This window comes from Tamandua tetradactyla, unplaced genomic scaffold, assembly GCF_023851605.1.
Source record: "Tamandua tetradactyla isolate mTamTet1 unplaced genomic scaffold, mTamTet1.pri scaffold_65a, whole genome shotgun sequence".
Taxonomy (NCBI): domain Eukaryota; kingdom Metazoa; phylum Chordata; class Mammalia; order Pilosa; family Myrmecophagidae; genus Tamandua; species Tamandua tetradactyla.
Genome location: NW_027518402.1, coordinates 428307 through 456175, shown reverse-complemented (window position 1 = coordinate 456175; position 27869 = coordinate 428307). Strand labels below are relative to the sequence as shown.

The window sequence follows — 27869 nt, the reverse complement described above, 5'->3', positions numbered from 1 at the left end:
ACTTCTTCCAAAAGAAATACCATACCTTTTATATCCTCTTATTATTGACAGCTAGGTTTGGTTTGGTGACTTAGTTATAATTAATGAAGGAATATTACAGTGTTTTATTTTCTTTGGAGAAATTCTACTTAAATCAGTAACGAAGCTATATTGTCCTAGATTTTGCTGCATTGGGAGGTTTTTGATAACTGATGTAATACTTAATTGTTCTTGGTCTTTTTGAGATTATATTTCTCATTGAGTCAGTTTAGTCAATTTGTGTGTCTCTGGGAATTTGTCCATTTAATGTATCTAATTTGAAATGAATCTAATTGAGCAAAATGAAATGAATCTAATTACCAGTAACAAGAGAACATAAGAATTTACAAATATGTGGAAATTAAACAATCACTCATAAGAAACCAAAGTAGCAAAGAAAAAATCACCAGGAAATTTGGAAATAGCTTAAGATGAATGAAAAGGAAAATAGAAAATATCCAGACTTGTGACAAAGATTAGATGATTGATAAAGAAACAAAAAGAAAGGATACAAATAACAAAAATCATTTGAACTGAAAGGGGATATAGTGAAATAAAAGGGATTGTAAGATATTAAGAATGACTTATGCTAATAAATTAGATACATTAAATGGACAAATTCCCAGAGACACACAAATTGACTAAACTGACTCAATGAGAAATATAATCTCAAAAAGACCAAGAACAATTAAGTATTACATCAGTTATCAAAAACCTCCCAATGCAGCAAAATCTAGGACAATATAGCTTCGTTACTGATTTAAGTAGAATTCTCCAAAGAAAATACAAATAGCCAATAGTACCTGAAAAAATATTCAACATCATAGGTTATCAGAGGAATGCAAATCAAAATAAAAATGAAATACTACTTTCCACTCTCAACATGGCAATTGCTAACCAAGTCAAGAATGATAAATTTTGATGAAGATACAGGGAAAGAGGGATCCTGATATTATTGCTAGTAGCATTGTAAAATGGTACAATCATTATGGAGAGCAATTTAGCAGTTTTACAGAGAGTTGAAAATGGAATTCCCATATAACCTAACAATCCAATTTCTTGGTATAAACTCAAAAGGTAGGGACACAGATAATATGGTATACCAATGTTTACAGCAGCATTGTTCAAAGGAGATAAAAAGTGGAAGCAACCCATGTCCATTAATAGATGAATGAGTAAACAAAAAGTGGTGTACAAATGTTTTGGAGCAGCTAGAAGACAAAATCTGAAATGGTGATATGGTAGCCCAAGACAAACTCTGGGATCTGTCCTGTAACAGACCTTGTTGACAAATGTTTTGAAAACTATTGCTTTTGTCTTTCTTTGCTTTGCATATATGTTATAAAATAAAAGTATAAAATTAATTCAAAATAAAATTAATATTCTCTTACAAACTACGGTCTATAGTTAATAGTAACACTGTAATATTCCTTCATTAATTATAACTAAGTCACCAAACCAAACCTAACTGTCAATAATAAGAGGATATAAAAGGTATGGTATTTCTTTTGGAAGAAGTGAGAATGTTCTCATATTAAAAGTGATGATGAGGGCGGGCCACAGTGGCTCAGCAGGTAAGAATGCTTGCCTGCCATGCCCGAGGATCCAGGTTCGATTCCCAGTGCCTGCCCATGTTAAAAAAAAAAGTGATGATGAATGCATAACTATGTGATTATACAAAAAGCCTTTGATTGTACACTCAGAATCAATTGTACACTGTGTGAATAAAAACTGTTTAAAAAAGTGACATACATACAGTGGAATATTAATCAGCTGTAAAAGTGAATGAAGACCTGATACATACTATAACATGCATGAATCATGAAGACCATGTTGTATAAAATAAGCAAGACACAAAATGACAAATATTGTATGAACTTGTTTATACAAAATAACTAAAGAAGGAAATTTCATAGTGACCAATGGCTGCTGTGTTACAAAATTATGTTGTTACCAGTGTCTGGAGGTGTACAGAAGGAAAAGGAGTTATTGTTTGATGAGTAGAAAGGTTCTGTTTGAGATGATGAAGAAGTGGGATAATGGACATTTGGAGATTTCTCAAATAGTTAAACATAAAATATCATTTGACCTGGGATTCTTCTTATAGATATATTCCCCAAAGAACAGGAAACTCAAACATAAAATTATAGAGCAGTACTTACAGAAATGTTTTTATTATATCTAAAAGATGGAAGTAACCCAAGTATGCATCAAACAGAGGAGATAAAGTGTGCTATATAAACATACAATGGAATATTATTCAGCTGCATAATGAAGTTCTGACACATGCTACCATGGATGAACTAGAAGACATCACACTGAATGAAATGTCAGGCACATACAGACATATTGTATGATTTCACTCATTTGAATACCTGAAATGAGCAAGTTCAAAGACAGAAAATAGATTAAAGTTTATCTGGTGCAGGATAGATAGGCAATAGTGAATTGATGCACAATGGTACAGAATTTCTGTTTAGGGTAAAGGAAAGGTTCTGGAAATGAATGGTGGTGAGCAGAGTACAACATTGTCCATGTAACTAATCTCAGTGAATGTTAATCTTAGGAGTGTTTGAGATGGTAACATATATGCTGTATATATGTTTCCAGAATTTAAAAATTGTCTTTGTCTCTTTTGTTGCTCTTTTTTTAAATTTTGGAAACATATATACAGCATACATGTTATACTGTCTCTTTTCTTACCCCAAGATGGGATCTAATATTGGAGAAAAGACTTGAAAAGACCTTGTTGGACATATACCTTGTAATGATATTAATGTGTATAACATGTTAACTCTACATAAGGGAGTACCATTAGTGATTATCCTAGGTCTAAGGATATTTACATAGAAGTATTGTGTGCAAGGAAAATGGTGTGTCCAGGATACTCTCAAATGTTTAGGAAGGAGAAAGACATAAAAGAAGAAATAAGGAATAGCAAATGTGGCAAAATATTTTAAAAATCCTAAATCAGGACATAGGGGCAGGGTTTTGATATTCTTTATTTTTTGCATTTGCCTTGTGTGCCAGTTTTAAAGGATTTATGTACCCTAGAAAAGCCATGCTTCAATCCTAACACAATCTTGTGGAGGAAGCTATTTCTTTAAGCCCTATTCAGCACTGTATGCTGGGAACTTGGTTAGATTATCTCCATAGAGATGTGGCTCTACCCATTCCAGGTGGCCTTGAGTATTTTACTAGAATTCTTTAAAAGAGGAAGCATTTTGAGGAAAGTGGAGAACAAGGGAAGAGCCACAGAACCACAGAAGAACCACAAGCCAGAGACATTTGGAGATGAAAAAGGAAAGTGCCCCCAAGAGAGCTTCATGAAATAAGAAGCCTGGAGAGAAAGCAAGCAGCATTGCCATGTTCACCATGTGATTTTCCAGTTGACAGAGAAACCTTGAACTTCATAGACGTTTCTTAAGTGAAAGTAACCTCTTGTGCCTTCATTTGGACATTTTTATAGACTTGCTTTAATTGGAACATTTTCATGGCCTTAGAATGGTAAAATTGCAACTTATTAAATTCCCCTTTCTAAATGCCATTATGTTTCTGGTATATTGCATTCTGGCAGCCAGCAAACTAGAAAACCCTGCAATTTAGAAATTATTTCAGTAACATTAAAGGAAAAAGTGAAACAAGAAGGGAATTGAAATGGCACACTACAAAATAATGGAGGATTTAATAATAAAAAATACACACAGAAAACAATTTAAATGGAAATTTTATGTCTTTCATTGTAAGTAATTTTATTCATTATGCCAAGCTCTGTTCTCATTTATCTTAATAAATTTTCATTTAAAGTAATTACTTAATTAGAACAGAGCTTGGTGCAACCATTTATTGCCTGTAAGAGAACCACTTTAGATACAAAGACCAGAGAGGTTGAAAATGAAGGAATGGAAAACAGTACCGAGATACTACAAGCAAATAGTACCTAGAAATTAAATAGGCACACTAGAATAAAAGATAGAAATTAAAACAACCATAGTTATTAAAAAAAGAACATTTTATATATATATGAAAGTGTCAACCTCTCAAGAACACGTAAAAATTATAAACATATACAGGGAACAGCAGAGCACCAAAATATATGGAGGAAAAAATAAATATGTGTCTATTTGGATAGACATATAACTCTCTATTATGGTAGATAGTTCTACTATAATAGTTGGACAGTTCGATTTTCTATTTCACAAATGAATAGAAAAACTAAACAAATGATTGATAAGGAAATAAAGGACTTAAACAACACTATCATCCAACTAGTTCCAGCAGAATATATGTTCTTCTGGAGTCCATGTGGAACATTCACAGAATAGATCATATGTTACACTACAACCTACATAAAAAAACACTGAACACATAAGCAACTTCTTTGACTGAGTGATATGAAATTAGATATTGATAACAAAAAGGAAAGTGGGAAGTTCCACACATATGTGGAAATTGAACAATATGCCCAATCAACCAAAGGGTCACAGATGAAATCATGAGGAATATTAGAAAAAACACTCAGAAGATATACAAAATTGAATATACAGCATAACTTATAGGATGCACTGAAAATCTTGCTAATAGAGAAATTTAGCCATAAACACCTGTATTTAGGGTGGGCATAATGACATAGTGGCAGAGTTCTCACCTGTCATGCTGGAGCCCTCAGTTCAATTCTTGGTGCCTGCCTATGCAAAAAAAAAACTGTATTTAAAAAGAATAACAATTTTAAATTAATACCAGAATTTACAACTTAAGGAAATAGCAAAAGAAGAGCAAACTAAACCCAAATCTGGTATAAGGAAATAAAGATTAGATCACAGATAAATCAGAGAACTGAAAAACAATAGAATCAATACAACTAAAAGTTGGTCTTTGAAAAGATCAACAAATTTGAAAATCTGATAGCTAGGTAAAGAATAAAAGAGAGAAGAAACAATTCATTAAAGTTAATAACAAAAGTGGTGACATTTCTAACAACCTCAGAAATAAAATGGGTTTTAAGAAAATACTACAAACATTTCTGCCCCAACAGATTAGTTATCTTTGACAAGATGGCCAGTTCCTAGAAACCCACCTTGTCCACTTTATAATATTTACTCTCAAAAATTCACTTTTTTAAAAAAAGTACATATTTTTGAAAAGCAGGTATTTTATGTAATCACATATTCTACTTTTTATATTATTCATAATTTTATGTTATCTTTTGTCTTTCTTGCTTAGTTATTATGCAACATTTTTAAAGCAATTAATAATCTCTTTGAGTCAAGGCTGTGTTAGTCAATGCAAATATACAGGCAAACAAAACAGTCAATTGTCTGCCCTGTTTAAGTTTAGTTTACAAAGGATAATTTAAAGTTAAAAAATGACAATATTAACTATGTATATAGTATCAAAGGATGTCATTTTTAAGATGGGACAATCTTGTTGGAAAGAACAGATATGCTTGGTGAAATTTAAAGTATTGAGCTGGGCAAAGTCCTAGAAAATTTGCCTGGTATACAAACAAGTTTAATGAGAAATGCACAAAATCCCAGCAACAGTAGACTGTTCTTTGCAGAAATTGAGAGTGGAATGAACTGCAGGCAATTGGGGTGGACTGGATGGCAAAGAGTGAAAGAGAGAAGAATTCAGGATCTGAGGACAATAGTAAGCCCTATAGTCCTTGTTCTAAGAACAGTGCATGCACTGACAAATTTAAAGAAAAATGGCATGATGAGATATCTGTGTCCAAGCAAGCCCTTTAGGTTTAGGATACATTGACATTAGGACTAAAGGGGTATATTAAGAGAAAATTTAGAATGGCACTGGTGAATTTTAAATATCCAAAGATGGATGCCTAAAAACCTTAATGAAAGAAATGAGATCTGTATCATAGGATCGAATATGGAAATTGAAATCAAGTATAATTTCATCCTCTCTTCTTGAATCCCACTTAGACTAAGGAGAGGTGACTTACTTGAGGCCTCACTTGAATCATCTTGCAGGAGATCCCACTAGTGCGATCCGGTACAATTGAGCATTAAAAGAAAAGATGAGAATACATTGAATAAAATAGAATACATAATGTTTGAGTACTGTAACATAGCCAGTGAGCAAGCAAACCCTTTGTAAGGCAGAAAGCCAAATAAAATATAGATCTCTGTTGGAAATGGAAAATATGACAGGATGGCAGCCATTAGAGGGTGGTTGACTGGGTTGAAAAGATTGTGGGTGGAGGACGAATGGAGACTACAGTATAGTAGTAGATATATTATGAAATACATCTTCATAAAATGACATAATACAAGGTGAAAGCATGTTTTTGCATATGGAAGAACTTTAAGAAATTTCAACAGGTTATAAAATTCACATCACTGATGTGTAAGGAAGTGGATCTCAGATCATGCTTGATTGAATGCAGTAAGTAAAGCATAGCTTCAAGCTGGGTTTCTACTGAGAATGTTGGGCCTAAATCTCAAAAGGGAACACTGAGCAGATTAAGGCTGGGTCATATGTGCTCCTCAAATTTGTTGAAGATGTAAAAATAAAAGAACCTCATAAGGAGCTCCATATTGAAGTTAACTGGAAAAAATAGATATTTTTAGACAGTTTGTGAAGGGTAAAACACTGGATGAAAGTTGAAGGGGTCTGTAAGTGAGTTTATAGCACTGAATCAAAGTTAATTTCTGATTTGAAGTGTTTTAGGAATATGCCTTTGTTTTGTCAATAAATACAATGGAGTATTTTTATGAAATGTTTGTTCATGATCAAAAATAGTTAAATTGTAACAGCTGGAGAAACTTAGTAATGGTATCAGGAAATCTTTGCACCTACTCTTGTAATTTTTTATATTATTTCAAAATGAATTACTTCAAAAACACCCGTGTCCATCTCCCAACATCCCCCAAAACCCTATTAGGGCCTTAACTGGAAATCATTCCTTTTATAAACTCCTTTTGGGGGGGAATGAGCATCAATGTTACATGAATGTTGAGAACATGGTATCTATTTTCATTCATTCAGAATGCTATTTATGTCTTTCAATAGTATTTTATGGTTTTCTTCGCATGGCACTTTTCTTGTTAAATTTATTTTATTGTTTATGTTGCTGTTGTGAATAGACCATTTCCTTCAACTTCCATTTCTAGTTGTTGCTAGTCATTCTCCAGTCTATTGCTAATTTGGAAAAATACTATTATTATTTTTGTATGTAGCCATTTTATCCAATTGTCTGATTAATTTTCATTTTCCTTTTAAGCTCTAGAAGTTTGTGCTTTCTATGTCTACAAATATATTATTGGCAAAATACAACCAACACATATTAATTGTATAAAGTTTTTAGTCTTAATACATTTCTTTACCAGAAGCAATACAATATTGAATAATAATGACATTAGTAGCAAAAAGAAAAAGAAATCGTTTACAAAATCAAGTGTTCTAACTGGAAGATTTCAAGATTATTTTTTAAAAAGTCATCAGTTACCTACATTTATTTTTTCTCCAGAGCAGATGCCTGGGCTATTATTCCTTTCTTCATATTGAGTAGTGGACTTTCTATTACAAAATATGTAACTGTATTTCTTTCCATAGTGCCTGAGTTGCAAAACATTTCAAAAAAACTGTAATTTATCTTCCTATATAATGCAGATATGAAAATTAAAGATTCTGCAATTTTGTGAAATGAAAATAAAATATTCATTTCACTGTCATGGCACTAAAGTACTCAAATCTACCTAAATGCAATTCAACCAAAATTTTGAAGCAATCAGCCTTTTAAGAGTTTAGATGTTATTACATAGTAAGTGTGTCATTATTATAATAATCAAGTATGTCATTTGTGTGCTGAATGATTTGGGTTCTTTGTGGAAACAGTGAGGTGTTCGCATTTCCCCTGCTGCATACTTCGGAGACTGACTGCATTTTAACCCAGGTTGAAAGCCATGGAGAAAACCATATATTATATAAATCCATTCTCTAAACCAGGGATGTGTTACTCCAGAACTTTTTGTGCTCACTCTGCTTTCAGGAGGTGGATCAGATTTTAGCCATATTTCTGCACTTGGCTTTTTTTTGCCTGTCTGTGTTTGTGTGTTTCTCAGGATTATCTATCTCTTTCCACTTCAGCAGTCTTTTTTTAATTCCTTGTATGCAGTATGGCAGGGGTCACATTTCATTCTTTTCCCATGTGAGTATCCCTTTATAGCAGCAGCATTTGATGAACTTTTTTGTTTGGTTTTGTTTCCCTTTTGTTTGCTTGCATGTCTGTTTATTTTGGAAGTGCAACTGCCAGGAATCAAACCAAGGATTCCTACACAGCAGGCAAGAATTCTACCACTGAACTACCATCACACACACACACCCCTCAGTAGTCTTTCAGGATAGATATTAGTGACTTTTGGTAGATACTAGGGGAATGAGGTCATGACTTGATCACATCAGGGATTTGCAAGGTTGAGAAGTGCCACAGGCTATCAAATGTGAAGGTTTACTTTTATGTGCCAAGCTGGGAGGGCAACACATGTAATTAGGGCACTGATTCTTGTTGAAAAGTGATTACAAAGATTTATGAGACTTATTAGTCTGAGATGGTGTATGACACCAAGAGAAATTAGTTAATAAATTTGAACAAAAATCCAAACAATATACATAGATGGATGGTTCTTAGACCTATTCCACCTTCAGTGGATATCATTAGAGTAAAACTTAACTAGACATAAGTATATTTTCAAATTTCAAATTAGAGAAAGAGAAAAGAAATTGCAAATGATTCATAATCTTTTGAAATAGTGAAACTGAATCTGCATTTAGTTTAGTTTTGTATATCTCCTTGGAGAGGTGAAATCAGTAAGTCTACAATCTCATCATTTTGTATATGCCTATTTCTTGTAAGTATAAGTTTTCTACAGGAGAAATTTAGTTTCAGTGAATGCATCTGAATGGCAAAAAACAAAAACAAACAAACAAAAAAACAGCCTCTGACATGGCTCTTCAGTAAACTGATAATTTAAGTGCTGCACAAATTTCATCTTAAGTAGATTTAAACAGTATGCAATACTAGGTATTGAAAATCACAATAGTGTTTTGAGTACTAAAAACTAACTTCTGTTCATGCATGAATTTTACTCAAGGCAAGCATATCCACACTTGAAATTTGCATATTTGTTAAATTCACATGGCAAATAAGCAATTTAAAGTGTACAATTCAGGGCCATTTAGGGCATTCTCATTCTTTGCAATTATCACTTCTATCCATCTACCTTTATAAATAATATAGTATCAGTCACACTAAAGTATTTTAGTAACCTAAACTTAAAAGTAACTTAAGATCATTACTTAGTTATAAGTAATTGTAAAATGTCGCACTTGAAAACAGAAAAATTTTTAAAGTATATTTTAAAATCTTTACTCAAAACTTTGCTTTTATTAAAGCCATGAAAATAAAATTATTATGAATGATGGAATTTGGGGTAAATAACACGTAACATTAATATTGGGAGTTGTATTACCCATACTTGTAAACTCTTCAACATTTTTTCAACTACATAATTTTTGCAGGAAAAATTAAACAAAAAAGAAAATAACAAAGGCATATACCATTTCCCCTTTCACTTCGGACTCTGAGATGTGGCTCAGCCAGACTGGCTGGTCCCTCAACTGATCCACTGGATGGTTGAAATATTTTACATATCAATTTCAGTATTTTAGAATGATTTCCCCTCTCTGTGTATCTTTATTAGAATTGTCACTACAAAGTATAGATCTCATAAAATATTCCCAGTTTCTGACCGGGCAAAACCCCCGATGAGCATACGCTTTGCTAATATACCTCTTGCTAAGAAAGTAGAGCATGAACTATATGAAAAGAGCGCATAAAATGAAGATTCTGTGCTTGTTATTTAAAAATAAACCTCAGAGAACTGCAACAAAGTCCCTACCTCAGTCTCAGGCATGAACAAGAAGCTATTTACTCACATGCACGTGGCCCAAGTACTCCACGAGCTATGGGCGCCTCCTCCGTGGGTCCCACAGGAAGAAATTGTTTGTCCTTCCTGTGGTTGTGACGCCTACTGTGGGAAATGGGCCAGGAGGTGTTTCCGGCATGGTTTGATCAGAAAAAGTGTTTTTGCCCTCCCTCTGCTGGCCGGTGGTCCACAGAGCAGGAAGTTTTGGGCTCTGCTTCATTGTGAAAATGTGCCTACTCCCTGAATGATTAAATAACCGAGGCTGTATTCAGACTGCTCAATGCCCAGAGACTGAGCCTGAGTGAAGTGAACTCCTCAGCACAGTCAATATTGAAGGTTCAGAAAGAAGGACCTGAAGAAAGAGCAAGAGCTCTGGAGTCCCCTCTATGACCTGACCACTGTTCACATCACACCTTTGCCCCCCACCCCCCACTTGTCTGCACAAGTCCAGGACAAAACTCCTGGTACATCACAAAAGGTATCTGTGACATCCCATGGGACTCTCTGCACTGGCCCAACTTAGCCAGAGTCCTTCCTACCTCCATTTCACCAACTTTCCTCCCTGTCCAGTTAAGAGATAGCCACAGTTTTGTTGATGAAGTTATTGGACATCGAGTTAGGTGACCAGTCCATTATCTCATTGACACCGGGAAGCATGGCAGGCCCAATCCTATGTTCCCAGCTCAGGGTACACAGAGTTACATGGGTCAAAAAAGTTTAGCAGGTGGCTGCTTAAGTCATAAGGAGGGGTGACTGAAGTCCCTTCTCCACAGCTTACTCCTCAGAGCCTGACTCATGTGTTAGAAAGTACATGATACTTGAAAGAGAATAAGCACTCACCTGATCGTGAAAAAAAACAATTTATTCACAATCTTGCAAGAATGGATGCCCACCAAAAAATGGTGGTAGGTGCTCCAAACAATAGAATGCCACATGTATTTATATCCTAAGCTTAGTACACAGGCCCCTCTCCTATTTCTCCATTGATTAGATAATCCAGAAGTTACAGTCTATGCAGATAGTCTAACCAAATTTCCTACAGAAGGTTCTTGCTTTTAATTACTCTTTACATTTCAATGATCCTGGCTATTATTTATTTGAACTTCTATCTACTTTTTTGGTGACAATTCTAGGCTTACATCAGAGGTGCTCTCCTTCCCTGCTCCCTGAGTTGTTCTGCAGCCCCTTCTTGCACCACCTTGTGTGAAAGCTAAACTTAATTTTCTTACAAATCTCCCCTCTTTCTTTTAGAACATTTTTAGTTTGTACATTTTATTTTTTCTTCAAATTTGATAGGAATATTTTTATGCTTTTCATTATAGGGATTTTCTTTTTTAAGGAAATTGTGCTGAACAGGCATTTGTTTGGTTAAGGCAGCTCAAAGAGTCTCTGAACTAATCCTCAGGTCCATGGGATAATGCAGCATTCAAGTGCTATGTGTACCTCAGCTAGGATGAAAAGAAGTTAACATGGATAGTGCCACCCCTTTCCATTTCCTTGACTTGTTTTTTTCTAAACATCCCATGAGAGGGTGTTCTATGCCTGATTTTTTTTGCCAATTATTTGGATAAGACCCTCAGACTTGTAGAGCTTTGCTAAGAGTTCTATTTGGGGGCTGAATTATTGGGGATAAATGTTTAACCACCTCTGGCCATAAAGCTAATGCCTTCCTTCTCAGCTCATATTACGTTTAGGGCCATTTTATTTTTCCCATGTCATTTGGCTAGTAACATACAACACTTCTGCTCTTCCTTCAATTGCATACCTGGTGTAATTAATTTGATTAATCTACATTTTTGTTGATGGTGAGCACCAGAATAAGGATTTTTTAAATTCTGCAGCTACTTAATTTCTAATCTTAAACTCATTTGAGATTTCCCTTGGAACTCCTATACTTTGTAAATGAACTCAATCCTCCTCCATTTTAAATGCCATGGTGAATGGGATGGCCAGTTGGATCAGAGCACAGGTCCTTCTCACCTTCTTTGGAAACACAGGTTGGGTGATGCCTTTTTCACAATACCACCAAAGGCCTGTTTGTGGTGTAGTTAACCTGGAGAAAATTTTATTATTGTCCTCAGTCACATCCCATGCTTGGATACATGAGACCATGGTCCCAAGGACCTGGAGCCCCTCTTCCCATCTAGAGAGACAGGCAGAGTGATTTCCTTAACTGAGGCAAGAAGCCAGTATGACATTGACTTTTCCTTCTCTGATTAGAGGGACAGGGGAAGACAATATACTTCAATTTTTGACAGGAGTATTATTCTGAAAAATTATCATGCACTTGGACTCCTTTTGGGTTCCTCCATACCCTTTGGAAAGGTCACAACAAGAACAGTGGGATGGCCTGTTGCACACACATAACAGTTGCTTTTGTTTAGACTCAGGACTGGATATAGGATCCATTCCACCCAGGCATTTGCATTTTTGCACCCTATCCCTAAACTTATGGTTTGCTCCGAGTTTTCTGTTCTTTCTGCCATGACAATTTTGGGATTATTCTGTATTTGGGAAACTAATTTTTAGCTGAGTCCTTAGGCACTATTGAAGAGTTAATTGGAGAGGGAGTTATTGAATAGGGAAAGAACTTGTATCCTGAACCTTCTAGAGGATGTTTTTCAGTGAGATTTGCCCCATTCCATATATTCTGTGAACTATTATTGCATTTCTGTTGCACCCCCTGCTAGATGTTTTTTTGCTTCCTTGATGGTTATCATGAGGTTACACTGCCTTTAGGTCTGTGAAATTAATTCCATGTTCACATTTCATCCTTGAAATTGGGTAGTCCATTGTCACTGTTAGGGACATGTGTCAACTTGACCAAGTTGTGGTACCTGTTTATCTGATTGGGCAAGAGCTGACCTGTTTGTTGCAATGAGGACATTTCATAGGATTAGGTCATGATCATGTCACATGCATCCATAGCTGATTCCATTTGTAATCAGCCAAAGGGGAGCATCTTCTGCAATTAGTGATGCTAAATCTAATCACGGGAAACCTTTTAAGGTGGACTCAGAGGAGACAGGTCTCATTCCTGCTTCGGCTGGTGAACATCTCCTGAGGAGTTCATCCAGACCATCCATCAGAGTCGTCAACTTCACAGTCTGCCCTGTGGATTGTGGACTCTGTGTTCCTGTGAGACACTTTCATAAATTTTATATTTGCAAGTGTTCCCTGTTGATTCTGCTTCTCTAGAGAACCCTAACAAATGCATCTTGGTACCAGGAGTGGTTATTAAGAAACAGAATCTTAAAATGAGTTTTATGAATGGTTTTCTACTCTGACTGAACTCGGAGACACTAAGGACTCTGATTCCCATAATCAAAATGGCACTCAAAATCCATGGAGTGAGTTGGCAAAGGAGATAGTAAAAATATCATCATTCAATTCTCCTAATGCTTCACTTGCACAAAGCCAGACTCTGGGGGATAATTTTTTGACACCTTTACAGAGTTTTGTAGAAATAAGAGTTATAGAGATGTTGATTGATTCTTGTTAGATACACTGGCTACATTAAGAGGTGAAAGGGATGGGCTTAAGGCTTCAAACGAGAAGCTCAAGTGACAACTGAAAGATGTAGACGTTTCTGTGAGTATCTTGAAGGAAAATCTTATTTCCTATAGCTGTAGACTTGAGATCTCTGAAAATCAGACTCAATCTTATTGTTAGAATAGCAACTTTACAACATAAACTGAAATCTCAGTCTTGCATGGTATCTGCCATTAAAGTGAGGGCATTGATTGGAAAAGAGTGGGACCATGAAAAATAGGATGGTGATATACGGATTGATAATGATGTTGGGGGCGGGGTTGAAACCCTAGGCCATGCTGAGTCTTCTCTAGATAACCCTGTAATAGTCTGCCCTGAGGTCATAGCCGCGCCACCTCCAGGCTGCCTTGAGGAATTGGCCACCCAACCTCCTCTTGAAGGGATTAGCCCTAGAGTGATTAATCCTGTTTCACCACATGAAACTGCAAATGAAGGCCCTGAAGCAAATGGCTTGGGAGATATTTCTAATTCTTTTCATGACCCACCCACACCACCCCTCATTTCTTCCAGACCTATAACTATACTAAAGTCCCAACAGACCCCTAAAGGTGAGGTACAAAGTATCACACATGAGGAGGTACATTATATTCCAAAAGAACTGTGTGAGTTTTCCAATTTATATAGACATAAATCAGGGGATTATGAGTGGCAATGGATTTTAAGAGTGTGGGATAATGGTGGGAAGAATATAAGGCTGGATCAGGCTGAATTTATTGATATGGGCCCACTAAGCAGAGATTCTGCATTCAACGTTATAGCTCGAGTGGTTCAAAAAGGTGTTAACAGCTTGTTTGGGTGGTTGGTTGAAACATGGATCAAAAGGTGGCCAACATTACCTGAGGTTGGAATGCGAGAACTGCCCTGGTATAATGTAGATGAGGGAATCCAGAAGCTTAGGGAGATTGGAATGTTAGAGTGTATTTATCATGCAAAGCCTGCTGTTACACCCCAGGAATGTCCAGAGGATGCACCTTTTACCAGAACAGTGAGAAATAAATTTGTGAGATTAGCACCATCATCCCTAAAGGGCTCTGTGGTTGCACTTCTCTGTAGGTCAGATATTACTGTAGGAACTGCTGTCACTGAGCTGGAATCCTTAAACACAATGGGGATGACAAGATTCCAAGTTGGCAGAAGCCAGGTGGCAGCACTTAATCAACAAAGACAGGGTAGACGTGGCTATTATAATAGACAGCAAACTCAAAGGAGGCATCAAAATTATATGACATGTAGAGATTTGTGGCATTGGCTAGTAAATCATGGGGTACCAAGAGATACAATAGAAGAGCAGTCTACTAAATTCTTGTTCAAGATGTATAAACAAAAGAGTTCCAGGTCAAGTGATCAGAAGTCTAGCCTGAATTACAAAAACACAGAGTCACGGTCCCTTAATCAATTTCCATACTTGAAACAGTTTACAGACCCAGAACCCCTTGAATGAAGGGGAGGCCAGGCCACTTTGGGGGAGAAACCTGTTACACTGCCACAAATTTATACTGTTAATCTTCCTCCAAGTCTTCCCCAAGGAGACCGATGGCCTTTTACCAGGGTAACTGTGCATTGGGGAAAAGGAAATGATCAGATATTTTGGGGATTATTAGACACTGCTTCAGAAGTGACATTAATTCCAGGGGACCCAACATGTCACTCTGGACCACCAGTCAGAATGGGGGCTTATGGAGCCCAGGTGTTCAATGGAGTTTTAGCTCAGGTCCTTCTCACAGCGGGTCCAGTGGGACCCTGGACCCATCCTGTAGTTATTTCTCCAACGTATAGTTTGCATAGACATACTGAGCAACTGGCAGAATCCCCACGCTGGCTCTCTAACTCATGCAGTGAGGACTATTATGGTGGGAAATGCCAAGTCGAAGCCACTAGAACTGCCCCTACCAAGCAAAATAGTAAATCAAAAGCAATACCATATTCCTGGAGGGATTGCAGAGATTACTGCCACTCTTAAGGACTTGAAGGATGCAATGGTGGTGATTCCCGCCACATGCCCATTCAACTCTCCTATTTGGCCTGTGCAGAAAACAGATGAGTCTTGGACAATAACAGTGGATTATTGTAAACTCAACCAGGTCATAACTCCAATTACAGCTGCCCTTCCAGATATAGTATCATTGCTTGAGCAAATCAATACATCCCCTGGTACCTGGTATGCAGCTATTGATCTGGCAAATGCTTTTTTCTCAATAGCTATTACTAAGGACCACCAGAAACAATTTGCTTTCAGCTGGCAAGGTCAGCAATATACTTTCACTGTCTTACCTCTGGGGTATATCAACTCTTCAGTCCTAGGTCATAATCTTGTTTGCAGAGAACTTGATCATTTCTGCCTCCCACAAGACATCACACTGGTCCATTATATTGATTGGACCTAGTGAGCAAGAAGTAGCAACTACTCTATATTTATGGGTAAGGCATTTGCATGTCAGAGGATGGGAGATAAATCCAACAAAAATACAGGGGACTTCCACCTCTGTAAAATTTCTAGGTGTCCAGTGGTGTGGGACATGTCGAGATATCCCTTCTAAGGTGAAGGATAAGTTGCTGCATCTGGCCCCTCCCACAACCAAAAAAAGAGGCACAATGCCTGGTTGGTCTTTTTGGATTTGGGCAACAACATATTCCTCATTTGGGTGTGCTACTCCGGACCATTTATCAAGTGACCAGAAAAGCTGCTAATTTTGAGTGGGGACCTGAGCAAGAGGAGGCTCTGCAACAGGTCTAGGCTGCTGTACATGCTGCTCTGCCACTTGGACGATATGATCCAGCAGATCCAATGGTGCTGGAAGTGTCAGTGACAAATAGAGTTGCTGTCTGGAGCCTTTGGCAGGCCTCTATAGGAGAATCACAATGCAGACCCTTAGGATTTTTGAGCAAAGCCTTACCATCTGTTGCAGATAACTACTCTCCATTTGAGAAACAGCTTTTGGCCTGCTACTGGGCCTTAGTAGAGACTGAACGCTTAACCATGTGCCACCAAGTTACCATGAGACCTGAGTTGCCTATCATGAGTTGGGTGCTGTATGATCCACCAAGCCATAAAGCTGGGCATGCACAACAGCACTCTATTGTAAAATGGAAATGATATATATGAGATAGAGCCAGAGGAGGTCCTGAAGGCACAAGTAGGTTACATGAAGAAGTGGAACAAATGCTCATGGTTTCCACTCCTGCTACATTACCTTCTCTTTCCCAGACCAGAGCTATGGCCTCTTGAGGAGTTCCTTACAGTGAATTGACTGAGGAAGAGAAAACTCGGCCCTGATTTACAGATGGTTCAGCACGATATGCAGGTACAACCCAAAAGTGGACAGCTGCAGCATTACAACCCCTTTCTGGGCTGTCCTTGAATGACAGTGGTGTGGGGAAATCCTCCCAGTGGGCAGAACTTCGAGCAGTGCACCTGTTTGTTCATTTTCCTTGGAAGAAAAACTGGCCAGAGGTGCATTTGTATACTGGCTCATGGGCTGTTGCTAATGGTTTGGCTGGATGGTCAGGGACTTGGAAAGACCATAATTGGAAAATTGGTGACAAAGAGGTCTGGGGAAGAAGTATGTGGATAGACCTTTTTGCATGGGCTAAAAACATGAAGATATTTGTGTCCCATGTGAATGCACGCCAGAGGGTGACTTCAGTAGAGGAAGATTTTAATAATCAAGTGGATAAGATGACCCCTTCTGTGGATACCAGCCAGCCTCCTTCCCCAGCAGCTCCTGTCATTGCCCAATGGGCTCGTGAACAAAGTGGTCATGGTGGTAGGGATGGAGGTTACCCACGGCCTCAGCAACATGGACTTCCACTCACCAAGGCTTGCGTGGCTACAGCCACTGCTGAGTGCCCAATTTTCCAGCAGCAGAGACCCACACTCAGCCCCCGATATGGCACCATTCCCTGACGTGACGAGCCAGCTACATGGTAGCAGGTTGATTACATTGGGCCCCTCCCTTCATGGAAGGGGCAGCGATTTGTTCTAACTGGAATAGACACATACTCTGGATATGGGTTTGCTTTCCCTGCATGCAATGCTTCTGCCAAAACTACCATCCGTGGGCTTACAGAATATCTTATCCATCATCATGGCATTCCACATAGCATTGCTTTGGATCAAGGAACACACTTCACAGCAAATGAAGTGCGGGAATGGGCACATGCTCATGGAATTCTCTGGTCTTGCCATGTTCCCCATCATCCAGAAGCAGCTGGATTGATAGAACGGTGGAATGGCCTTTTGAAAACTCAATTACGGTGCCAAGTAGGTGGCAAAAACTTGAAAGGCTGGGGTAATGTTCTCCAGGAAGCTGTGTATGCTCTGAATCAGCGTCCACTGTATGGTGCTGTTTCTCCCATAGGCAGGATCCATGGGACCAGGAACAAAGGAGTGGAAATGGGTGTGGTACCACTCACTATTACCCCTAGTGATCCACTAGGAAAATTTTTGCTTCCTGTCTCTTCTACCCTGAATTCTTCTGGTCTATGGGTTTTAGTTCCAAAACGGGGTGTGCTTCCTCCAGGAGAAACAACAATGATACCACTGAACTGAAAGTTAAGATTGCCACCTGGTCACTTTGGGCTACTTATGCCTCTGGATCAACAAGCCAAGCAGGGGTTTACATTATTTTCTGGGGTAATTGACCCTGGCTATCAGTAGGAAGTAGGACTGCAACTGCATAATGGAGGTAAAGAAGAGTTTTCTTGGAATATAGGAGATCCCCTAGGGCGTCTATTAGTACTACCATGCCCTGTGATTAAAATCAATGGAAAACTGCAACAACTCAATCCAGGCAGGACTACTAATGGCTCTGAAACTTCAGGAATGAAGGTTTGGGTCACCCCATCAGGCAAAGAACCACAACCAGCTGAAGTGCTTGCTGAGGGTAAAGGCAACATGGAATGGGTAGTGGAAGAAGGAAGTGATAAATATGAACTTCGACCACGTGATCAATTACAGAAATGAGGACTGTAATGCTGCTTTGTTCATGTTATACTATTTAAGTTGTAAAATGTCAAGTTTAAGAATGAATGTTGCCCAAGCATTTGCACCCTATTCTGGAGAGATTTAATATGTTTCCAGTTATATGCAGGACAGTTGAGTATTGTCAGGTAAAAGAAAAAAAATGTGTGCTTATTTGTTTTCATTTGGAAATTAAGTATGGTTTAAGTTGATATATATATAGGTGACAAGTTGGCAAGGGGTAGACTGTCATGGTTAGGAACATGTGTCAACTTGGCCAAGTTGTGGTACCTGTTTATCTCATTGGGCAAGTGCTGGCCTGTCTGTTGCAATGAGGACATTTCTTAGGATTAGGTCATGATCACGTCAGCTGCATCCACAGCTGATTCCATTTGTAATGAGCCAAAGGGGAGTGTCTTCTACAATGAGTGATGCTAAATCTCATCACGGGATGCCTTTTAAGGAGGACTCAGAGGAGACAGGTCCCATTCCTTCTTCTTCTGGTGAGCCTCTCCTGTGGAGTTCATCCAGACCATCCATCGGAGTCGTCGGCTTCACAGCCTGCCCTGTGGATTTTGGACTCTGCGGTCCTGTGGTCACGTGAGACACTTTCATAAATTTTATATTTGCAAGTGTTCCCTGTTGATTCTGTTTCTCTAGAGAACCCTAACTAATACATCCATCATACATCATTCCAGGATGGGCAATGAGAGGCTTGACTGTAACAACCCCCTACTGGATCTGGATACTAGTATTTGTTTATCCCACCCAATTAAAATTGATTTGTTAAGTCTCTGCAATATATTATTTGCCAAGCATCAAATGTAAGGCCTGGAAGATAGGATCCCTTCCACCAGGATGTGAGCTACCCCTGGTAAATATTTTAGAAAGCCTCTCTTACCCAAAATGGCCTCAGCCCAGCATCTCCTTCAACCTCAATCATCTGCTTTCTTTCAGTTATTTCTCATTATTCAGCCTCCACTCTCCAGAAAATGAATTCTTGTGTGAACTCCCCTCATTTATTATTTGTCTTCCAGCATTTATAACCCTGCATGCTTAATGCAGCGTTGGAATTTTAAACTTTACCAATGGAAAGCTCCCACCTCCAAACTTAGCCCCCTATGTCTGAAAACTAGCTGAAAGGGACTTGCCTAACCATTGTCCCCAACTTTTAAACCTTAAACCTTAAAAACCTATCCCTATCCACTATCGTGGTGCAACTATCTTTCTCTTTCTCTTGAAATGCTGTCTGGGTGGCTCTGTTTTCCCCTGAAATAAAGCCTTTGCTTAAACCCCTTTGTTCCACCTCCTTCCTGGTGACTTTTCAGAGTTTATGTTTCATCAAACTGTATAGTATGGGGCCTTAAACTTCAGTTACATACATTACTAATTTGACAGGGCTTATTACATTCCCAATTTGGAACATACCTCTTCCCTCTCATTCATATATTGTAGTAAATCTTGTTAATATTGACAATTTCATGGTTCTAAAATAATATTTCATGTTAGTGCTGTTTCCTTCTATAACCTATTTGTAAAAAATCATTCTCTTATTATGTTAAAACATGTATGATTTGGATTCATTTGTGAATAGGATCTTTGAAGATCTTATTCAGGTGTGGCCAAATAAATAAGGGAGGGTCTTAATTAATACTTCTGGAGACCTAGAAGGAGAATGCAGTAGAAACAAAAAAAGCAGACACAATTAGAATGGTCACCATGCAACCAGATGCACAGAGGCAAACTAAGGACTCCCAAGGATGGTGGCAGGCCAGCATCAGAATTTTAGACAGCAAAAGAAATTGTAAATTTGCCAAATCTTGGTTAAGAATTTCTGGCCTTTCAATCCATGTGTGAATAAAAACTTGATGATATTAACCAATTGTGCACTGTTTTCCATGGAATCTTTGGAAATCCAAGACAGATTTTGGTACCAGAAGTGGAGTGCTGCTATTAAAGACCTAATACCTGAAAGTAGCTATAGAATTGGTAATGGGTAGAAGCTGGATGAATTTTGAGGTCCTCTATAAGAAAAGCCTAGACTTCAGTGAAGCAGATATCCACGGAGATATGGATCTTAAGGTCATTTCCTGTGATGGCAGAGAAATAATTTTGAGATGTACAGAAAACTTTGTCGTCTTAGGGAATACATATTTATGGTGAGAAATTTTGTAGAAATATAGACATCTAGGTTCTTCTGGTGAAGGTAATAAAAGGAAATGATGAATGTACTATTTCAAAACTAGATGGGGTGGTGAGACAGTGGCTCAGTTTTAGAATTCTCACCTGCCATGCTAGAGACCTGGGTTCGATTCCCGGTGCCTGCCCATGAAAAAAAAAATAGGTGAAAGGTGATCCTAGTTATAAAATTGTAGGAAACTTGGCAGAATTTTATGATGTCAGCTAGAGAGCAAAATATGCAAGCAATGTTCTTAGATATTTAGCAGAGGAGAATTCTAAATTATAAGTGGAAGACATGGCCTGGTTATTTCTTTCTGCTTGTAGCAAAATGAGAGATGAAAGGGATAAATAGAACTGAGATAATAAGGCAAAATGAACTAGCAACCGATGACCTTGAAAATTTTCACCTTATCCACGTATCATGCTGTGAGATAAGGGCCAGAAATGACTCGTGCTTTCCTTGAGCTCCTGTGCAAGAGAGCTAACAAAGAATGGGACATAAAGTGAGGTTTAATCATAGCCATTTTCTAGGAATATTATGTGTTTGACTCATGCATCCTGACAGCCTATTCAGAGGAAGGAAGGTTTGGAAATACATTTATCCAGGATCTGTGGAAGATACTTTTGTGTGATGACTTAGGCTCATTTATATTGCCCCCAAACCATGAGGATTTTGAGAATTTTAATGAGATTAAGTATTGCCAACCTGAACTGAATGGGACAAGTGAAGGAAAAATGACTGCCAGTGCAGAACAAAGGAAGCAGAGGTCAGATCAGGAGGGGATTCCTTTGTGCAAAATGAGGGCCTTTACTATGAACTGGCAATTCCACTACTCAGTATAATTTGAAAGCAAGGATATGAGCAGATGTTTGCAAATTGATGTTCATAGCAGTTTTACTCACAATTGCTAAAAGATGGAAACAATCCAAGTGCCCATTAATGGATGAGTAGATTTAAAAAATTGTTAATGAGGTTGATCATAAACGTTTTGGAATGGGTAGAGTGATGGTAGCTCATTATTATGATTATAAATAATAGTAATGTACAGTAGGTGAATTTGATTGAACGTGGTTGCTTAAAGTATCTAAATAAGCTTCTGCATGAACCATTATGAATGAAAAATAAAATGTAGAGGTATATGGGTAAAGCATAGCTATTGCAAACTGGTCTGTAGTTAACAGTAATAGTTTAGTATTTTTAATCAACAGTAACAAATTTATTACACCAATACTCTGTGTCAACAATGGAGGGAAAAGGGCTATGGGAGGATTTGGATTTTATTTTTTTATTCTTATTTTGATTCTAAAGTAATAAAAATATTTGAAAATCCATCATGGGGATGTATGTGATAATACTATGAGCCACTGATTTTATATTTTTTATTGTTTTTGTGGTTTGTGAATATATCTCTATAAAATTGAAAAAAAAATTTCAATTTGTTTGGGAACCAGAAACAGTGGGGCTCATGATCCCAGTTTTTAAGAGGCCTTCACTGCCAACCTGGTTCTGAGAGAAAGCATAGCCTGTGCTCTGAGTTTCAGGAAGAGCTTGTCCATATGCCATTCTTGGTAATGCTGAGCCTTCCAGGCCAAGGGGACAAACCCACTAATTTACAGATAACTTTCAGACGTTAGAATATTACAGAATTTTGCTTCTGGATTTCAGAGTTGTGTGGGACCAATGACCCCTAATTTCCTTCCACTATCATCTATCTGTGAAGAAAAAACCAATTCTATGCCTGCCCCACTATTACATTTCTGAGCAAAGGTAATTTTTTTACTAAGTTTTATGGTTTCAGAGATTCACACATGGAGAGATATTTTGCCCCAGGACACATCACACCCATATTTGATTTTGTTAAGTCTTTGACTCAGAGTTGTTACTCAAGTGCTTTAAGAATTTGCTATTGCAGAGGTGGTGAAAGTATTTTGTATGTTGGAAAAAAAAGCATTTTGGAGGGAATCCAGGGGTCAAACTGTGGTAGATTGAGTCATACATGCCAACAAAATAGGTATCTTAATCTCTGTTTCTGTCCTTATAAATCCATTTGTAAATAGTAATTTTAATAGGTTAAATTGAGGAATGGTCTGGAGTCTTTTTGAATAATATCTTCCATCCTCCTGTTTGGTTATGCCTGAATGAATGAGTGTGGGTCTTTATCCGTACTACTAGATTCCTTTAAAAAATGTGGTATTCAGCAGAAAACAGAAGAACAGACACAAAGATATAATGATAGAGAGCCATGGGTCAGGATGGGGAGAGGTAAGCCAAAAATAACAGGAATTGCAGTGAACTAGCACCAGAATACTGTGGTCTCTGAGAGGAAGCATAGCCATGATGAACCCCTTGGTTTTATACTTCTGGCACCTAAAATTGTGAGCCAATAAATTCTTGTTTTCAAACCAACTCATTTTGTAGTATTGTCACAGCAGCTCTGGAAAGTTTAAAAAAAAGATCTAATCATGATGTACTGGGTAATAACTACTATAGTAGACCTCTACTGTGAAATTTTATGGTGATCTCCTTAGGAAATTGGCTGCATTTATTCAACAGGATGCAAATTACTATAATTCTCTTGTTATCATCTCCAGGTTGCTGTTGGGGTTCCTAAGAACATGTGAGAAAGAATCTGTTTCTTGCAGATATTACCATAATAATCTACCATACTGTACTGAAGTGCTGCTGATTAGTTTTTAGGAATAGAAAAGGGAGGGAAGCATCCCACAATTTCATCTTTAAATCTCAATTTTCACTGGTGTTTAGAGTTTATCATGACTTAAGTAAGACAAGAAGGTTATTGGAATTGAACAAAGCCTACTTCACTATGTGGAATATTTTCTAGTGAAGTTAATAATTTGTTTTGCTTTATTTTGTTTTTCTCAAGAATAGAACTTCATTATGGTAAAAGAGATGGGTATATTTCACAATGGTTCTCAAATATTCACTGTGGTATCATGTTCAGGTTCTTGGATCTAATACCCAGAGTAGTGATGAAAACCCTAAAGATGTCATCCCCTATCTGTAACTAGCTATCCCACATTCAGCTTCAGCAGTTTTATAAAATTACCATGTAAGTATTCCAAGAAGCTTTTGGCTTCTTAGCTCCTGTTCTAGATAACAAATATTAGGTATGATCCTCTTTATTTTTATGTTCCTCTTTAAATTGGGGTGGCACTTTGCCCCAAAGCCAAAATTCTCTTGTGAATCCAAGTAAAGTCATTGATTTTCAGTTGGATTCTTGTTGGTCCTGCCCTGGAATTGAGATTCTGCATCTATGACCACATTGTTGCTAATGATAAATCTTCATAAATATCAAATTTAAGAGGATGACAATCCAGCCCAGAGAGGGAGAAATATTTTGTCACATTTGCAACTATAATAGGATGGGTATACAGACTCCATAAAGAACTTCTAAAAATCAATGAGTAAACACTGAATTCATTCAAAATAAAAAGTACAAATGAAATAATTTAATGAGAATACTGAAATCATATACAAATAGTTAAAGCTTGAATATTGACAAAACCTCATTATTAACCCAGGATAAACAAGAAAAAGCCACAACTCATTTACAAGATATTTAATACAACTAATTTAATACACAGTTGGACTTTACTTTTCTAAGTTAAACCATGCACCATAGTTAAGAGTACAATTTATAAAAAACATGCTATCATCTATTGTAACAAATGTGCCCTATCTGTCACTAGCTAAAACAGGGTTTAATAACACTTGGTATATAGGAATCTTGTATTGCATGCTTGTTCTGTGAACCCACAACATCTCTAATAAAGAAACCAAGGTGTACATTCTTATACAATAAGGTAAATGATCTATCCAAGGCAGAGGAGATCACGATTCCGGATCTTTTTAAAATATGATTGCTTCTAGGTTGTTTGTTCTGTGCTGGAAAAGGTAAAATGAGAATACAAGAACCTATCTATGAGTTTGCTTTTTGTAGTTATTTCAAATCAGTGGGATCATACAATATTTCTTTTGTGTTTGATTTATTTCACTCAACATGTTGTCTTCAAGGTTCATCCATGTGTTACATGTATCAGGGCTCAATTCCCTTTTATGGATTAATGATAGTCCATTATGCATGCATACCACATTTTATTTATCTGTTCATTAAACGCCTTTTTTTTTCTTTTACATGGGCAGGCACCAGGAATCGAACCTGGGTCCTCTGGTAAGGCAGGCAAGCGTTCTTGCCACTGAGCCACCGTGGCCTACCCAATCAAACTGTTTTTGACATGTGGGTTACTTCTACCTTTTGGAAATTGTGAACAAGCCTGCTTAAAACTGGTTGGTGTTAATTCACCAGTGAAATAATCTTGCCATGGACTTTTGCTTGTGCAAGTTCTTTTTTACACAGTTTCTATCTTTGTACTTGTTAAAGGGTTTTTGAGGTTTTCTATTTCTACTTGAGTCAATTAAGTGGTTTATTTGTTTTATAGGTTTTCAATTTTATCTAGTTATTTTAATTTGCTGGATACACTTGTTCTTAATATTCTATTGTATACCTTTTTATTCATCTAAGGTGGTAGTAATATCACCATACACATTTTTAATGTTTTTATTTTTATATTTATTCTTATTTTCTTTATCAGTCTACCTAAGGATTTGTCAATTTTATTGACATTTTTCAAGGAAGCGTGTTCTTATTTCATCAATTCCCTGAATTGTTTTCCCTTCTCTATTTCATTTATCTCCACTCTAATCATATTTCCTTCCTTCTGCTATCTTTGAGTTTACTCTGTTGTTGTTTTCTCTGTTTACCAATATATGATTTAGGAAATTAATTGGAGACATTTCTCCTTTTTAGTATAGGCATTCATAGCTATGAATTTCCCTTTGACACTGCCTTTGCTACATTTCTTAAATTTGGTACTTCTGTTTCTTTTATTTCATTAGTCCCTGCCTATGGACTTTCTAATTTCTCTTGTGATTTCTTTGTTAAAAAATTGATATTTCACAATGTGTCACTTAATTTCCAAATATTCATAATTTTCCATATTACTTTCTGTTATTTATATCTTTCTTTCTTTCTGTTATTTATATCTTTCTTTCTTTCTGTTATTTATATCTTTCTTCCATTGTGGTTGAAAGGGTTATTTTAAATAATTTTAATATTCTTTAATTAATCAAGACTTCTTTTGTGTCCTAACAAAGGCTCTCTCCTAAAGAATAATCCATGTACATTAGGAGTATGAGGGAAATTATCCAACATGATATAAAACTTTTAGGAAACACAGTCAGATAACATCATGCTCTATGGTAAAAAGCTAAAAGTCTTTCCCTTTCATCACAAACAAGTGAATTTTATCCACTGTCAGTACTGCTATTCAATAATGTCCTAGAAGTTCTAGAAAAATAAATTAGGAAGAATATTTAAGGAAAATATGTAAAAATCAGAAAGGAAATTTAAGCTATCTGTATTCATAGATGACTTGATGCTATATATAGAAAATCCAAAGATGAACAAGAAAACCACTAGAGCTTATACGGATATTAGCAAAGTGGCTGGGTACAAGATTAGCACTCAAAGGCCAACTGCAATTCTAAATACTAACAATGGGCAAACTTATCACAGGCATATTAAGAAATCAGTCTTTACCACAACATTTTAACTGAGTATGAAAAAAATGTGCACTGGAAACTGCAAAATACTTTCATAAGTAATTAAAGACCCAAATAAGCATCATGACCTATCATATCATGGGTTGGAAAACCTAATGATATTAAGATGTCAGTATTATCAATGTGGTCTAAAATCCTAAACAAACCCTAAGGAATTACAGGAACTTATTGTGCAATAAAGAAACTACACATCCCCAGGATAGTATAGAAATGCATAAGGGCACAGAAAAGTTAAAAACAATTTTTAAAAAATAGAGGATTCACATTTCCCAATTATGCCTGCACTGCATATCTAAAATAAATATACTATGGTACTGGCACAAAGATCCACATAGACCAATATAATAAAATTAAAAATCCATAAATAGACCCAGTTGATTTTGACTACAGAGCATTGTACATTCAATAGAAATAGAATACTCTCCTCAAGAAATGGTGTTAGACAACTGGACATTCACCTGAAAATGAATTAAGTGAAATCCTTACCTCACATCTCATATAAAAATTGAAACAAAATAGCCCATAATCCAAGTAAGAGCTAAATATATAGAAAATAACAAAGGGCAAAATATTCTTGAACAGAAATTAGGTAAATGGATTGTTACATATGACACCAAAAACACAATCAACAAAAGAAACAACAGAATAATTCACCTTCATCAAATTTAAACATTTTTGTACATCAAAGTCATTATCAAGAAAGTAAAGGAACTGTAGAATGGTAGAAAGCAGTTGCACATTTTATAACAGAAAGGCTCAAAATCCAAAATACACAAAAATGATTACAATGTGATAAAAGAAAGAAAAACAATGCAAGTGCAAAATGGACAAAAACAATGAGTAAGCACAGTGAGAAAAAAATGCAAAAAGACCCACGTTCACCATTAAATGAATCTAAAACAAATTGTAATACATATACAAAATGTAATATTATTCAGCATTAAGAATGAAGGACTGAGCCATGATCCGTCTTGAGAGAAATTTGAAAAATGTTATGGTCAGATAAATGAATGAGATAAATAAGGACAAAATTTGTATGATATCAATATATGAAAAACCCAGAAATAACAAATTCACATATACAGGAAGTAGTTTAGAGGTTGCCATGGTTTACGGGCTGAGGGGAAGATAGTATATTCATTTTTTGTATATGAGTGTAAATAAATATAATTAATAAAAGTAAAAGAAAATAGCATGGTTGAGAAAAGAAATAAAATTAAAATGACAAAAATTCAGATGACATCACATCTATGGGGAAGAGGAGGATTTTGATCAAGAAAGAATGATGAAAAATTTGAGACTTGTTAAAAAGCATATCATTTTTATGTGGATTGATGGATATTGGGTATTCTACTTTTATCCACTTAGAATATTACATGAATAGAAATTTTTACTTAATAGTAAATAACGAAATATCTAAAATGCTTAAACAAAAACCCTTTATTAAATCTAGTACACAATGAGTGCTCGCTTCCGCAGCACATATACTAAAATTGGAACGATACAGGGAAGATTAGCATGGCCCCTGCGCAAGGATGACACGCAAATTCGTAAAGCGTTCCATATTTGA

At 36.7% G+C, this 27869-nt stretch overlaps 1 protein-coding gene and 1 non-coding gene across 2 annotated transcripts in view; one reads left to right on the top strand and one right to left on the bottom strand.

The window, feature by feature from the left end:
• The window catches only part of LOC143673256 (uncharacterized), a 51174-nt gene extending 41156 nt beyond the window's left edge, over positions 1 to 10018 (bottom strand). The window contains 1 exon segment of the mRNA XM_077147560.1: positions 9973 to 10018. The gene's annotated coding sequence lies outside the window, so the exon portion shown is untranslated.
• Positions 10019 to 27762: 17744 nt separating this feature from the next.
• On the top strand, positions 27763 to 27869 carry LOC143673264 (U6 spliceosomal RNA). The gene has a single exon (XR_013170278.1). It is a non-coding gene; the product is annotated as a U6 spliceosomal RNA (small nuclear RNA).